This window comes from Balaenoptera ricei, chromosome 12, assembly GCF_028023285.1.
Source record: "Balaenoptera ricei isolate mBalRic1 chromosome 12, mBalRic1.hap2, whole genome shotgun sequence".
In the NCBI taxonomy this organism is placed as follows: Eukaryota; Metazoa; Chordata; class Mammalia; order Artiodactyla; family Balaenopteridae; genus Balaenoptera; species Balaenoptera ricei.
The window spans coordinates 14,818,083-14,836,263 of NC_082650.1; the positions used below are offsets into that span (position 1 = coordinate 14,818,083).

Below are 18,181 nucleotides of genomic sequence, written 5' to 3' on the forward strand. Positions count from 1 at the left end.
GTATAAACTTAAGAAGAAGTCAGTACAATCTTATCTGATACCACTGAAAACATGGACTTATTGGTCTACTAGATTATAAGCTTTGCAATATCAAAGACCTTGACTTTTTGTCCATTGCGTCATTAGCAGTTAACACCAGGCATAGCATGTAATTATGGCTCAGTAAATATTTTCTGAATGCATGCATAGCTCTGTTGTCTCTTCATTTTATGGTTATATTGTGAGGTAAAATCCAAAGGATCAATAATAGTTCTAAACCAAGGTAATAGTTTGAATCACAATTATTTCTAGCTATGAAATTAAATGCTATTGAAAAAAATCAATGGCATTGAGAATGGATTTAAGTTTTCTGGACGAATTTTTCAAGTTGATAAACTTCATGTAACATAGCAAGTAGGGATTAATGTGTCCAAAACTTACATTTTCTTCGCAGTGGAAACTGCTGGTGCCAACCCAAAATCCATTTCCTTCAGTTTAATGGAATCTCAATTTAAATCGTGCATCCCCCCAACCTCACCACCAACAATCCCAGCTTCAGAGGGAGATTCCAATTAATCCAAGCTAGTCCACTGGTTAAGGGGTGAGTACACCACTTAAACTGAAGGGAAACAACTAACATTCCATGCTTTTAGGAAGAGTTTTTCTCTGTCCCCTTATTGATGTGAACAAGAAAACATTACTCCACAGGCTGTTGACATCAATTTTTTGACAGTACGGTGACCCAGTCTCAGGGTGAAGTGGACGGATGGGAAATGACAGAGCAGAAGTTGTAAAGGACCTGAGACTTTGATGACACGATTAAGCCAGTGACCCAACCAACTGTGGATTCCACCACTTATGTGGAATCTGTTACGTGAGATAAATTTTCTAATTGTGTAAACCAGTTTGAATTTTCTGCTAAAATACCTCCTAACTGATATTTCCCTTATAAAAGATAGTTTTTTGAGAAAAGAACTGATACAGGTTTTTGGAGGAATGCTCAAAATACTAATCAGTCTTTAATGTTACTGAGGGAAGGATTTACCATTTAAAGATAAACTTGATCTTGCTTTTTATTTATACTGAGAAAACTATCCCTGTAAGAGTAGTAGAGAAAGTAGATATTGAAGGAATGAACATGTATTCATTTTTTTCCTTATTCAACAAATATTTATTCAACCAGTTCTTGTTTATGTACCTTATAAACTATTTCATTTGATACCCAAAAAAACTCTATGAAGTAAGTACCATTAACCATGTTTTAGAAAAGAAAACTAAACTTATAGAGGTTAAACAACTTGACTTAATATCATGGAATCCCTAGGAACCAGGACAAGATCCTGCAACCGTCTAACTTCAAAACCCAACTACTCCCCACAGCCCTGCATTGCCCTCCATAATTAGGTTTGGCAAAAATTGGGTCTAATACCAAATTTGGAAAGCTTATAGTAAAAATGGTATATATCCATTTATACAGTGTGTGTACACCACTGTAAACTGGTAAAGACATTTTGGAAATAACAAATGGTAAGAGTATACACACGTGTGCGTGCACACACACATACACATCTATATCTATCTAATGTATCCATGTATATTCTTAGATATAGCAATCTTATTCCTGGGAATTTGTCCTCAGAAAATAGTTCAGTAGAAGGGAAAATTATGTAGATGCTTTAGGGAGGAGCAGTTATTATCTTTTAAATTGGAGGAAATTTTTCAAATTCTAAAAATAATAAAATAGTTGAAAAAATTCTGGGGTGAAATGTTATAATAAGCTATTATGCATATATAGCAAGTAATTATTAACACTGTAGAAACATTGGAAAGGTTTCTTAATACCATTGTAAGTCAAAGAGCATAATGCAAATCATATGTCTTCTATTTTAAAATAAAACATAAATGCATATGAACAGACCAGAGTGGAATCCACACCAAAAAAAAAAAAAAAAATTAAAATAGATCATGATTAACATGGTGGGATTTTTGCATGGGTTTAAATTCTTTATTCTTTTGTGCTGTTTATAGCTAAACTTCTTTTATTTATATGTGATCTACCATTACAAATAGATTTTAAACAATTTGGGAGTCAAACCATTTTCTGGAAACTTAAAGTTGCTAGTAACTAGCTGATCATACTTTAGCTTGGAAACATAGTTGGCTCTCATCAAAGGGATCCCCAGTGGGCTATAGATTTCAATCATTCATCACCAATAGAAATTTACATCTTTTAAGTCCTGTAGAAATAGCAACAACTGAGAAAAAGTATACTAAAACAGTGTTCAGCATTGCACCTGAGAGATGAGCCCAAAACCTTTCACTGGTATTTATTTTAAGACATGTTTTGAATAGACAGATTATTTATACAAAGATCTAACCTCAATAAGGCTGGGGTAGCTTCAACTGATTTTATTTGCTGTGGAGCCTTGACAAATATATAAGGGTTTTTTGGTTTGAGATGTCTCTTTTCCTACCAGTGTATAGTACCTGATCTCTAAGGCAAATGACAATCAGACAGGTTTCAACAAATCTAGCATCTGAAGACATCAAAATGATAATTTTAAATTATAGGATCTTTAACTTCCTCATTGCCATAACCTCACTGGTGTGTGTGTGTGTGTGTGTGTGTGTGTGTGTGTGTGTGTAAATACAGTGGGCACACACATGCAGTCAGAGTCAAGACCAGGGATACTGAAGATCAGAATACATTTAATAGTAAATCATCACTTCTAAAGGGTGTAAAATGACTATAATGGTTGCTCCTCGGTAAGAAATGAAAGTAAATATTTCCTTAGATTCCCAGAGGCTGCCATTCAATACTATAAGCTTTTGTTAATAAACAAATTTGATCAGATCTTTTCTTCTGGGGTTCAAGAAGCCATGCTTGGAGAGATGCCTTGTGCAAATAAACTTGCAAGACCAGATTTTCCAATGAAGTCTTGGCGAAACTATTGACAATTCAGACATTCAAATCTACCCAAATGTGTAAGAGGATAACAAGATAATAAAATGTTCCAGAATCTGCAGGATTGGGATGCAAATTAATAGTTGTGTCCATACATTAAAGCACACTAATGTACTCTTCTTAGGAAAAATGGATCAAAATATGGAGAACTATGTTCTTTCCACATAGCTCAGAATCTCCTAGACTTATACTCTGATGTTAACTAGAATACCAGTGACCAACCCAGCTTGTCACTACCTAAGGTTCTTTGATAAATAGAAAAGCACAAGGCAAACAAAAGTTTGGACCATCCTCCTTGGTTTTATAAGAGTCAGGCGGGGGCGGAGTCAAGATGGCGGTGTGGGAAGACAAGGAGTTAGCATCTCCCTACAGCTAGGGCACCTGCTGGCCACTGGTGAAAGACGCTGATGCCCAAGGAGATGGGAGGAACCCCAAAGTGAACCAGTGGCTTGCCAGATCTTGGTTCATGAGACCGGGGTTGGGCCAAAGCTCCTGTGGTGGGAGCTCCGAGTCTGAACCACTGGACTGATAGAGAACCTCAGACCCCAGGGAATATTCATCGGAGTGAGGTCTCACAGACTTACTTATCTCAGCACCAAGACCCAGCTCTACCCAGAAGCCTATAAACCCCAGTGTTGGAAGCCTCAGGCCAAACAACCAATAAGACAGGAACACAATCCCACTCATAAAAAATTTTTTTAAAAAATGAGACGGCAAAAAAATATGTCACAGATGAAGGAGCAAGGTAAAAACTTACAAGACCAAATAAGTGATGAGGAAATAGGCAATCTACCTGAAAAAGAATTCAGAGTAATGATAGTAAAGATAATCCAGAATCTTGGAAATAGAATGGAGGCACGGATTGAGAAAATACAAGAAATGTTTAACAAAGATTTAGAAGAACTAAAGAACAAACAAACAGAGATGAACAACATAATAACTGAAGTGAAAAATACACTAGAAGGAATCAATAACAGAATAACTGAGGTAGAAGAACAAATAAGTGAGCTGGAAGACAAAATGGTGGAAATAACTGCTGAGGAGCAGAAAAAAGGAAAAAAATGAAAAGAATTGAAGACAACCTTAGAGACTTCTGGGACTACACTAAACACACCAACATTCGAATTAGAGGGGTCCCAGATAAAGAAGAGAAAAAGAAAAGGTCTGAGAAAATATTTGAAGAGATTATAGTTGAAAACTTCTCTAACATGGGAAAGGAAATAGTCACCCAACTCCAGGAAGCACAGAGAGTCCCATACAGGATAAACTCTAGGAAAAACACACCAAGACACATATTAATCAAACTAACAAAAATTAAATTCAAAGAAAAAATATTAAAAGCAACAAGGGAAAAGCAACAAATAACATACAGGGGAATCCCCATAAAGTTAACAGCTGATCTTTCAGCAGAAACTCTGCAAGCCAGAAGGGAGTGGCAGGACATACTTAAAACGATGAAAGGGAAAAACCTACAACCAAGATTATTCTGCCCAGCAAGGATCTCATTCAGATTCGACGGAGAAATTAAAACCTTTACAGAAAAGCAAAAGTTAAGAGGATTCGGCACCACCAAACCAGCTTTACAACAAATGCTAAAGGAACTTCTCTAAGCGGGAAACACAAGAGAAGAAAAAGACCCACAAAAACAAACCCAAAACAATTAAGAAAATGGTAATAGGAACATACATATCGATAATTACCTTAAATGTAAATGGATTAAATGCTCCAACCAAAAGACACAGACTGACTGAATGGATACAAAAACAAGACCCATATATATGCCGTTTACAAGAGACCCACTTCAGACCTAGGGACACATACCGACTGAAAGTGAAGGGATGGAAAAACGTATTCCATGCAAGTGGAAATCAAAAGAAAGCTGGAGTAGCAATACTCGTATCAGATAAAATAGACTTTAAAATAAAGATTGTTACAAGAGATAAAGATCAATCCAAGAAGAAGATATAAAATTATAAATATTTATGCACCCAAGATAGGAGCACCTCAATACAGAAGGCAAATGCTAACAACCATGAAAGGAGAAATCGACAGCAACACAATAATAGTAGGGGACTTTAACACCCCACTTACACCAATGGACAGATCATCCAAACAGAAAATAAATAAGGAAACACTAGCTTTAAATGACACAATAGACCAGATAGATCTAATTGATATTTATAGAACATTCCACCCAAAAGTGGCAGAATACACTTTCTTCTCAAGTGCACATGGAACATTCTCCAGGATAGATCACATCTTGGGTCACAAATCAAGTCTCAAAAATTTTAAGAAAATTTAAATTGTAACAAGCATCTTTTCTGACCACAATGCTATGAGATTGGAAATCAATTACAGGGAAAAAAACTGTAAAAAACACAAATACATGGAGGCTAAACAGTGTACTACTAAATAACCAAAAGATCACTGAAGAAATCAAAGAAGAAATAAAAAAAATGCATAGAAACAAATGACAACAAAAACACGTCGACCCAAAACCTATAGGACACAGCAAAAGCAGTTCTAAGAGGGAAGTTTATAGCAATACAATCTCACCTCAAGAAACAAGAAAAATCTCAAATAAACAATCTAACCCTACACCTAAAACAACTAGAGAAAGAAGAACAAAGAAAACCCAAAATCAGTAGAAGGAAAGAAATCATAAAAATCACAGCAGAGGGCTTCCCTGGTGGCGCAGTGGTTGAGAGTCTGCCTGCCAATGCAGAGCACACGGGTTCAAGCCCCGGTCCGGGAAGATCCCACATGCCGCGGAGCAACTGGGCCCGTGAGCCACAATTGCTGAGCCTGCGCGTCTGGAGCCTGTGCTCCGCAACAAGAGAGGCTGCCATAGTGAGAGGCCCGCGCGCTGTGATGAAGAGTGGCCCCCACTTGCCGCAACTGGAGAAGGCCCTCGCGCAGAAACGAAGACCCAACACAGCCATAAATAAATTAAATAAATAAATAAATAATTTAAAAAAAAAAAAAAAAAAAAAAATCACAGCAGAAATAAATGAAATAGAAATGAAGAAAACAATAGCAAAAATCAACAAAACTCAAAGCTGGTTCTTTGAAAAGATAAAGAAAATTGATAAACCCTTAGCCAGACTCATCAAGAAAAAAAGAGAGGGGATGCAAATCAAAAAAATTAGAAATGAAAAAGGAGAAATCACAACTGACACTGCAGAAATACAAAGGATTATAAGAGACTACTACAAACAACTATATGCCAATAAAATGGACACCCACGAAGAAATGGACAAATTCTTGGAAAGGTACAATTTCCCAAAACTGAACCAGGAAGAATTAGAAAATATAAACAGATGTATCACAAGTAATGAAATTTAAACTGCGATTAAAAATCTTCCAGCTAACAAAAGTCCAGGACCAGATGGCTTCACAGGTGAATTCTGTCAAACATTTAGAGAAGAGCTAACACTGATCTTTCTCAAACTCTTCCAAAAAATTGCAGAGGGAGAAACACTCCCAAATTCATGCTATGAAGCCACCATCACCCTGATACCAAAACCAGAAAAAGATATCACAAAAAAAGAAAATTACAGACCAATATCACTCATGAATATAGATGAAAAATACTAGCAAACAGAATCCAACAACGCATTAAAAGGATCATACACCATGATCAAGTGGGATTTATCCCAAGAATGCAAGATGCTTCAATATACGGAAATCAATCAATGTGATACACCACATTAACAAATTAAGGAATAAAAACCATATGATCATCTCAATAGAAGCAGAAAAAGCTTTTGACAAAATTCAACACCCATTTATGATTAAAAACTCTCCAGAAAATAGGCATAGAGTGAACATACCTCAACATAATAAAGACTATATATGACAAACCCACAATAAGCATCATTCTCAATGGTGAAAAACTGAAAGCATATCCACTAAGATCAGGAACAAGACAAGGATGTCCACTCTCACCACTCTTATTCAACATAGTTTTGGGAGTCCTAGCCACAGAAATAAAAGGAATACAAATTGGAAAAGAAGAAGTAAAACTGTCACTGCTTGCCAATGACATGATAGTATACATAGAAAATCCTAAAGATGCCACCAGAAAACTACTAGAACTAATTAATGAATTTGGTAAGGTTGCAGGATACAAAATTAATGCACAGAAATCTCTGGCATTCCTATACACCAACAACGAAAAATCAGAAAGAGAAATTAAGAAACACTCCCATTTACCATTGCAACAAAAGGAATAAAATACTTAGGAATAAACCTGCCTAAGGAAGCCAAAGATTTGTACTCAGAAAACTATAAAACACTGATGAAAGAAACCAAAGATGACATAAACAGATGGAGAAATATACCATGTTCTTGGATTAGAAGAATCAATATTGTGAAAATGACTATACTACCCAAAGCAATCTACAGATTCAATACAATCCCTATCAAGCTACCAATGGCATTCTTCACAGAATTAGAACAAAAAATCTTACAACTCGTATGGAAACACAAAAGACCCTGAATAGCCAAAGCAATCTTGAGAAAGAAAAACAGAGTTGTAGGAATCAGGTGCCCTGGCTTCAAACTATACCACAAAGCTATAGTAATCAAGACAGTATGGTACTGGCACAAAAACAGAAATATAGATCAATGGTACAGGATAGAATGCCCAGAGATAAACCCATGCACATATAGGCACCTAATTTATGACAAAGGAGGCAAGAACATACAAGGGAGAAAAGACAGCCTCTTCAATAAGTGGTGCTGGGAAAACAGGACAGCTACATGTAAAAGAATGAAATTAGAACACTCCCTAACACCATACACAAAAATAAACTCAGAATGGATTAAAGACCTAAATGTAAGACCAGACACTATAAAACTCTTAGAGGAAAACATAGGAAAAACACTCTATGACATAAATCACAGCAAGATCTTTTTTGACCCACCTACTAGAGAAACAGAAATAAAAACAAAAATAAACAAATGGGGCTTAATTAAACTTAAAAGCTTTTGCACAGCAAAGGAAACCATAAACAAGACAAAAAGACAACTCTCAAAATGGAAGAAAATATTTGCAAATGAAACAACAGACAAAGGATTAATCTACAAAATATACAAATAGCTCATGGATCTCAATATCAGAAAAACAAACAATCCAGTTAAAAAATGGGTGGAAGACCTAAATAGATATTTCACCAAGGAAGACATACAGATGGCCAAGATGCACATGAAAAGATGCTCAACATCACTAACTATTAGAGAAATGCAAATCAAAACTACAATGACGTAACACCTCACACTGGTCAGAATGGCCATTATCCAAAAATCTAGAAACAATAAATGCTGGAAAGGGTGTGGTGAAAAGGGAACCCTCCTGCACTGTTGATGGGAATGTAAATTGGTACAACCACTGTGGAAAACAGTATGGAGGTTCCTTAAAAAACTAAAAATAGAATACCATATGACCCAGCAATCCCACTACTGGGCACATACCCTGAGAAAACCATAACTCAAAAAGAGACATGTACCACAATGTTCATTGCAGCACTATTTACAATAGCCAGGACATGGGACCAACCAAAATGTCCATTGACAGATGAATGGATAAAGAAGATGTGGCACATATATACAATGGAATACTACTCAGCCATAAAAAGAAATGAAATTGAGTTATTTGTAGTGAGGCGGATGGACGTAGAGTCCGTCATACAGATTGAAGTAAGTCAGAAAGAGAAAACAAATACCGTACGCTAACGCATATATATGGAATCTTAAAAAAAAAAATGGTACTGATGGACCTAGTTGCAGGGCAGTAATAAAGAGGTAGACATAGAAAATGGACTTGAGGACATGGGGTGGGATGGTGAAGCTGGGGCAAAGTGAGAGTAGCATTGACATATACACACGACCAAATGTAAAATAGTTGGCTGGTGGGAAGCAGCGGCATAGCACAGGGAGATCAGCTTGGTGCTTTGTGATGACCTAGAGGGGTGGGATAGGGAGGGTGGGAGGGAGGCTCAAGAGGGAGGGGATGTGGGGACATGTGTATGCATATGGCTGATTCTCTTTGTTGTGCAACAGAAACTAACACAGTATCGTGAAGCAATTATACTCCAATAAAGATCTATTTTTAAAAAAAGAGGCTTAACAATATTTTTATTTTGAAATAATTTCAGATTTTAAATGAAATTTTGCAAAAATAGTACAAAATATTCCCACATATGTTTTACCTAGATTCCCCAAATGTTAACAATTTATCACACTTACTTTTTCATTCTATCATTCTCACTCTCATTCTATCTATCTACTTATCTCACTCTCATTCTATCTATCTACTTATCTATCTACCTATTTATTCTTTTTTCTTGTGACATTTGAGAGTAAGTTGCCAACATCAGGATGTACGTCCTCAAAACAGGTTATTTTATTTTACCTAACCACAGTACTCTGATCAAAATCAGTAAGTTCATACAGATACAATAGTGTTGTCTAACCTATAGACCTTATTCAGATTTTACCAATTGTTTTACAAATGCCCACTTTCTGATTCAATATCCAATGCAAACTCACACTTGCATTAGTTGCCATGTCTCTTTAGCCTCTTTTAATCTGGAACAGTTCATGATCTTGACAATTTTGAAGAGTTCCAGCCAGCTACTTTGTAGACTATCTCTCAATCTGGGTTTTTCTTTTTTTGTTTTGTTTTGTTTTAATATTGTTTATTAGCGCAGTAACAAATGCAGACTTAAGTAGTCCTCAACACAGAACCAATCCACTGAACAACTCGTATTCCACGCCTTACATTTAACAGCTTAAGGTATTTTACTACAGGTTTTCACAAGTCCTGAAGCAAACCTCTATCTTTTCATAAGAAAGTAGATTGGCATATAAAATAAAATACATAACTACTCATTTCCTATACGGTGTCGTATAGCCATGTGTCCATTTTATATATATGAGACGACAGTCTCTAAAAGCTGTTAAATATCAATGTTCCCTTCCAAGAAGGGAAAACAAATTCCAATTTTTTAAAACAAAAATCTGTATAGTCTTGGAAGGACTTGACATAAATGGCCATGTGTGTAACCTGTACAAATTAAGCTGTTTCAAATTACAGACTACAAGCAACTGAACCCAAATATCTATTCTTCTCTGTACTGCATTTCAGCTAATATTGCAGAACTAATGACAGTTTTAAACATTGCTATTACCAATTCTGTCTACTGTAGCAAGATACCTTAAGTTACAACAAAATCTTAGGAAATAAGACTGAATAATATCTGTTATAGAAATACCCTACTCTTTACCAACTCCCACCCTCCTCTACCCCATCAAAATCATAAGCAGCTCTCTCTGTGACAGACAAATAATGTAAAGAATTGTGAAAACCCAATTTATGTAGCATACCCCTTGGTCCACTGTCTGGCCATTCTGTCATGTTCTGCTCTGCTGGTCATATACTGAGTGGCAATACTTCCCACCAAGGGGTCGGCAGGATTACAGTCTGTAAGAAGTGAGCAGATACAAAGAAGGACTTTAGATATGGTTAGTGCTGGGCTCCAGTTATCTTTCAATATATCCAAGCAAATAACTCCTTGACTTAATACTACAAGGGATAGATTCTTGTCCGAAATGCAACCTTCGGAGGCTTGAAGGGATATTCTGGTGTAAAAGTGATATCAAGGAAGAATACACCACCCTCATACACGGACCCTGGAGGTCCTAGGATGGTTGATCTCCATTCACAGATGTTATCGCCTTTGGGACCAGCACTGCAGTTGGGTGGAGGGTCTAAAGTGATGTCCGCCAGCTCCTTCTGAATCCTCTTGGCGCTCGTGGAGAGGGGTTTGGAGTTTTTGCTCATGCTGACTTTACTCTCCTTCTTCTTGGCGGTGTTTGTTTCTCGGTTTGCTGGTTGGAGGACGAAGATGAGGAGGAGCTGGGGCTGGCCCTCGAATTTTCATCCGCAGAGCGACCCCCACCCACCCGGCAAAGAGCCCCTCTCTTTGTGTCTGGCTGTTTTGCTGCGGCTGGGCCTGGCCACTGGTGTCTCTCTGTCGCTGGGAGAGAAGTCGAAGGGCAGCAACAGCAACTATTAAACAGGCAGTGGCTTCTCCCCCCAGCCACACACGGGGGCACACCCTGCTCCTCCTCCCCCCCTCCCCGCCCCTCCCATACCGGCCCGGTCCCACCCACTCGGGCTCCCCGCCCCCAGGGAGACGGGCGCGAGCAGCCCTCGGGGGACCCCGGGAAGCCCGGCCCCCTCCCGACCCGGGACGCTGGGCCCAGGGGGCGAGGGCTGTGAATTTTCTCTCAAGTGGTCTGGGGACAGCCCTGGGTTTTTCTGATGTTTCCTTTGACTAGATTCAGATTATGCATTTTGGGCAGGAACATCACAGAAATGATGTTGTGCGTCATTTGTGCATCTGCATTTGTGTGTCTGCTTTGTGCGTCACCCATGCCAGTTTGCCTCATTACTGATGACATCACCTTTGATCACTTGGATAAGGTGGTGTCTGACTCGATCTCTTCCTCTCCGTAAAGTTAATATTTTCCCTCCCAATTAAAAATTATCTTGTGTGGCAGTACTACAAAGCTATAAAGAATATCCTGTTTCTCATCATATTTTTCCTTCTTAGTTTTAGCATCCATTGATAATTCTTGCTTGAAACAAATACTGCTCCATGCTCTCCACATCTTACCTCCTTCCTGCACACACAGCTGAAATACAGTTCCTAGCCCTCTTCCTCAGAGGGACAATACAACTTGTTCTAGCCCATAAACTCTGACTGCAGGTGGTGTATGTCCCTTCCTGGTTTGGCCCCCAAATGTCTCATATTATCCTACAAGGTCTTTGTCAGTCGATTGCATGCATAAGATCTAGTAAAGGACTCCAAGAAGTCTTTGGTAATTGTGGAGCCACTAGAACCTTAAGTCTAAGCCATTCAGGGAGTCCTGTGAGCTTGGATGGGGGAAATGTATTTTCATGAATTTTAACTGGACCTTAGCATTCCCTGTATTTATAAATGTGGTCAGTGGTTACAACAGTATTAGCAAAATGTGCCTTTGTCTCCCATAGAAATCACAGATATTTCATATCACATTACACTTGATGCAGATATCTTGAAATATATTTACCTGTCATTATTTTGTCATTAACTTTGAATTTTGGTTACTAGTTCTTTTTTTTTCTTTTCCACATTTACAAACACTATTCTTAGAGGAGGCCCATAGGCATCACCAGACTGCTAAAGGGCCCCAAGACATAAAATAGGGTAAGTTGGATGGAGCTGATCCCTGAGTCACCACTTGGTGGGGAGCCATCGGGAAAGCAGGTGGGGAGTATTTGCATTAGAATTTGTGTGTGAGAGAGAAATAAGCCACTGAGATTTATGATGTTATTTGTTCAGCAATTATCCTGTTCAGACTAACAGAAAGAATGAAGTCACAAATTTGGAAATTAACATACATGGGAAGATAGTTGAAGCCATGGGATCAGACGTGATAATTGAAGAAGGAGAAAGAAAAAGAAGCCAAGTGCTGAACTTTGGGTAAATATTACATTTTGAAAAAGAAAACAAAACAAACCAAAAAAAAAAACTGTTAAGGAAGCAGACAGAATAGAAGAAATGCAATAGTAGAAAGACAACCAGAAATATATGGGGCAAGAAATTATAGAAATGACACCATGCTTTAATTCCTCAGATGTCTTCATATAGAAAGTCCTTATATGTGGTCTCTGCTAAAAAGATAAGAAACGAAAATATTTGGGGTAGGTTTTCTGAAATATACCTAGAAATTTGCTAAATGACAGGTATAGTACTTCTCCAAGTCTAGTTTCTTTAGCTATAAAAAAAATTGCTATTCAGATTAGAAGAGGTAATAAAAGCAAACACATGCAAAAGAATCTTGTACAGCTTCTGACGTGTACCTGTCCTAAATAAAATTGTCTCTTTCTCTCCTCAAACCTTCTTCTCTACCATTTCACAGACTATCCTAGAATTTAAGAAGTAAAGAGTACATTAAGAAAACTATAAACATTCTGAGTCAAAAGCATTGGTATTAGACTTATTATACTAGTTACACTATGAATATTCTACCTATAAAACTAAAATAAGCAAAATCATGATTAGAATTCAACCAGCACCTTGAGATTCTATTTGGGAGACAGACTGAGTGATAATTACAGAAAAGAGAGGCTGTGATTTTAAAATACCACTCGCAGAGTATCAAGAAAACACACCACAATTTGATGGGGTTTTGTAGCAGGGGGTTCTCATGAGCTATACAAAAATGCACATTGGGTACTGGCACAAAAACAGAAATACAGATCAATGAAACAGGATAGAAAGCCCAGAGATAAACCCACACACATATGGTCACCTTATCTTTGATAAAGGAGGCAAGAATATACAATGGAGAAAAGACAGCCTCTTCAATAAGTGGTGCTGGGAAAACTGGACAGCTACATGTAAAAGAATGAAATTAGAACACTCTCTAACACCATACACAAAAATAAACTCAAAACGGATTAAACACCTAAATGTAAGGCCAGACACTATCAAACTCTTAGAGGAAAACATAGGCAGAACACTCTATGACATACATCACAGCAAGATCCTTTTTGACCCAGCTCCTAGGGAAATGGAAATAAAAACAAAAATAAACAAATGGGACCTAATGAAACTTAAAACCTTTTGCATAGCAAAGGAAACCATAAACAAGACAAAAAGACAACCCTGAAAATGGGAGAAAATATTTGCAAATGAAGCAACTGACAAAGGATTAATCTCCAAAATATACAAGCAGCCCATGCAGCTCTACATCAAAAAAACAAACAACCCAATCCAAAAATGGGCAGAAGACCTAAATAGACATTTCTCCAAAGAAGATATACAGGTTGCCAACAAACACATGAAAGGATGCTCAACATCACTAATCACTAGAGAAATGCAAATCAAAACTACCATGAGGTATCACCTCACACCGGTCAGAATGGCCATCATCTAAAAATCTACAAACAATAAATGCTGGAGAGGGTGTGGAGAAAAGGGAACCCTCTTGCACTGTTGGTGGGAATGTAAATTGATACAGCCACTATGGAGAACTGTATGGAGGTTCCTTAAAAAACTAAAAATAGAACTACCATATGACCCAGCAGTCCCACTACTGGGCATATACCCTGGGAAAACCATAACTCAAAAAGGGGCATGTACCACAATGTTCACTGCAGCTCTATTTACAATAGCCAGGACATGGAAGCAACCTAGGTGTCCATCGACAGATGAATGGACAAAGAAGATGTGGCACATATATACATGGAATATTATTCAGCCATAAAAAGAAATGAAATTGAGTTATTTGTAGTGAGGTGGATGGACCTAAAGACTGTCATACAGAGTGAAGTAAGTCAGAAGGAGAAAAACAAATACCGTATGCTAACACATATATATATGGAATCTAAAAAAAATGGTTCTAAAGAACCTAGGGGCAAGACAGGAATAAGGACGCAGACGTAGAGAATGGACTTAAGGACACGGGGAGGGGGAAGGGCAAGCTGGGACGAAGTGAGAGAGTGGCATTAACATATATACACTACCGAATGTAAAATAGATAGCTAGTGGGATGCAGCCTCATAGCACAAGGAGATAAGCTCGTGCTTTGTGACCACCTAGAGGGGTGGGATAGGGAGGGTGGGAGGGAGATGTAAGAGGGAAGGGATATGGGGATATATATATACGTATAACTGATTCACTTTGTTATAAAGCAGAAACTAACACACCATTATAAAGCAATTATACTCCAATAAAGATGTTTAAAAAAAAAATGCACATCGGTCCTTAGAAACCCAACTTGAATCCCTCCAATGCCTATTGCTGGTACTCCTCTTATCTCATGTTCTCTTATCACAAACACAAAATGAAGGGGAGGGGAGGGATGCTAAAATGTTAATCCATGAACTTTAAACACATATATATAACTTTAGCTACATGTTATTTGGTCAGTTGTTTTAATAATGGATGTGGATGTCTTAGAAAAGAAATATGAAACTCTGTATGCATTCTAAAAATTTCACTTACAAAGTTGCCTGGAAAATGAAAAAAACAGATTAACATTGCCACAGTCTTTAAAACAAAATCTACCTCTCATCTGCTTAGAAAAGTTTTATTAAGCGGCCCTTGGAATCACCATTTCCAAAATATGGATTTGAGCAAATGAAAGCGTTTTGATAAGAGTCCTTTAATTGCATCTCTTTCTTCTCTCACCTTAGAGCTGCTTTTCTTTTACCCCAAATTGAGGAACGTGCAATTTTCTAGATTAGAGGCTGACACTGTTTTCATAATCAGCAGCCATCTATACAGAATGACAATAGAACTGAAAAGATTCTAAGCTATGCCACCAAAAAATTTTCCAAAGAATTAACTCTATGAAAAACGCCAGAATCTGACAAGTCCTAGCAACTCCTCCCTCTTACAGTTTCAGGAAGAAAGTGCTGCCATCTACAGGACGTATATGGAACTAATGCCTACAAAAAAAGATGGAGAGAGTCTTTTGGCTTTTATAGTTGTAAACAGCTAAAAAGAAAAAAAAAAAAAGCATGACAAAGGAGAGTAATAACATGTGCCCGCTTTCAAATTCATTTACTAAATATATTCTTTTTTTTTTTTTTTTACTAAATATATTCTTTTTTTTTTTTTTTTTTTTTTTTTTTACTAAATATATTCTACTTCTCTGTTTTCTAATCTTCAGCCACTAACCATATGTGGCTAATAAGCCCTTGAAATGTGGCTAATGTGACTGAGGAATGAGGGTTTTTTTAAAAATTTCATTTCATTTTAATTAATTCAATTGACTTCAAATTTAAAACTGACACTCAATTCAGTCATTGGAAAACTTTTAAGTATGTTTATGACAAGTTGGGTATATGAATTTACTTTTTCAACTGTAAGTTTTATGATATCTACATATAGATAAAATATGCCTGATGAAAGATGTGCTGTAAGTGAAAAATACACACAAAATTTTGAACTTAGTCCAAAGCTAGGAATATAATATATCTCATTAATAATTTTTATATTGATAACGTTTTGAAATTATGATATTTTGGATATGTTGGATAAAATGTGTCAAGGTTAATTTCATTGGCTTCTTTTTACTTTTTAATTTGATGACTAGAAAATTTTAAGTGACACATATGACTCACATTATACTTCTATTGCACAGCACTGTTCTGATTTAAAGGCCAAAAAGAAAAGAGGTAAATGTGTTCAGTGTCTTACAGAATTACATGAAGTGCTATATTATAAAATGTTCTTAGGTCCTGTGTGTTTAATTGCTATCTGGCCCCAAGATTAATAAAAAGCATGCAGTAGACACTGATATTTGTATGGATTAATAGAACACAACTTTTAGAGGAAATTAACATCATTTTCAATGACCCTCGTTGTGACTGATAAATATCTAAAAATGGTAGAAATTTTAGATCTTGATGAATGTAACTGTAACTATTGATAACCGTCTATATCATGGCGAATGAACTGATGACAGAAACCACACATTTTTAAAGATATTCCAATAAGTTTATCCTCTGTTCCATTTCTTCCATCAGTTTCCAGCATTCTATCTCCAGACTATGCATTTCAAGGACTCTACCCCAGCAATCTCCCACTGCCCTTCATTCTCACAAGTGCAGGGCACAGACTCTTCTCCGTGGTCCCTGCCTTTGCCCTTAGCTGGAAAGCAGTCCTCCATAGCATAACCATATCCTTCATGGAGGATGTCTTCTTCCAAGCCACAAAAATCATACCTCCCCTTTCTTTCTCCTCCATATCCCATCTTTAACATATTCTTCTGTTACTTAGAAAACAAAACCAACCAAACAAACAAACAAACAAAAGAAAAAACAGGCAGATGATTCAGCTGGCAGATACCCACACAAAGATAGGGAGCTCGATGTTCCTGATGTGCCGAGACTGTCCCATTTTAACCTTGAAAGTCTCACCTTGCCGCAGACCAGGACGGATGGTCACCCTACTTGAAAGTCTCACCTTGCCGGAGACCAGGATGGTTGGTCACCCTACTTGCCAATCTGACCTGTTGACAGCAAAGCAAGAGAGAAGCGAGCGTCATAGTTTATGCTCCAGCAACACCCCACTGCCTGCGTTTCCTGCATTTTCTAGCCTCTTTCCTTTACCACACAGCCACCTTTCTCCTTACTGCTCCCTTAACTGGCCTGATTTATGTTAATCTTTCAGGCATCATTTCCCTTCCAAATTCTTTACTCATTCCCCCAGGCTGAGGTCAGTTGTTAACACTGTATTTTAATCCTCTGTCCATCCCCCAAGGCCCCCATCGGCTGTGAGTTCCTTGAAGTCAGAACTGGAGATGACATCCATTTTTGCCTTCTTATCACCTGGTAGCTGAATTTGTGAGTGAATGAAGGTTGGTGTGTCTTAGAAAGGCACCTGAGCTTCGGGTAATTTCATGTTTTTATTTTTCTTTTAATTTTTATTGGAGTGTAGTTGATCTACAAGGTTGTGTTAGTTTCAGGTGCCCAGCAAAGTGAATCAGTTATACCTATACATCTATCCACTCTTTTTTAGATTCTTTTCCCATATAGGCCATTACAGAGTATGGAGCAGAGTTCCCTGTGCTATACAGTAGGTCCTTATTAGTTATCTATTTAACATATAGCCGCGTGTATATGGCAATCCAATCTTCCAATTCATCCCTCCCCCCGCTTACCCCCGGTAGCCGTGAGTTTGCTTTCTAGATCTGTAACTCTAATTCTGTTTTGTAGATAAGTTCATTTGTCAGACAGAGAAAGACAAATATGATATGATATCGCTTATATGTGGAAGCTTTGGGTAATTTCTTTGGCCTTCTTCAAGCTAATTCACCTCTCTTCTGCCATAGCAACCAACAACAAACTGTTTTCAAGACTGGATGCCCATGTCTTTCTCTGCCTTGGAGAATCTTAATCAGTTCTTAGCTCTTCCAACACAGTAGATAACACTATCCTGTCACTAGCCCCTGACTGGCACCATCCCCACTGCCCTTGAGAATGAATGAAGGACAGTGGGAAATTGCTGGGGGTAGGGCCCTTGAAATATATAGTCTGGAGATAGAATGCTGGAAATTGATGGAAGAAATGAAACAGAGGACAAACTTATTGGAAGAAAAGAAACACACACACACACAAAAGCACACACACACCAAAAAGCAACAGGCACACAACAACAACCACACATACAA

At 37.6% G+C, this 18,181-nt stretch overlaps 1 pseudogene; it reads right to left on the reverse strand.

The window, feature by feature from the left end:
* Nucleotides 1-10,320: 10,320 nt before the first annotated feature.
* LOC132376416 (ubiquitin-conjugating enzyme E2 E1-like) lies at nt 10,321-16,762 on the reverse strand (annotated as a pseudogene).
* Between the last annotated feature and the right edge of the window lie 1,419 nt (nt 16,763-18,181).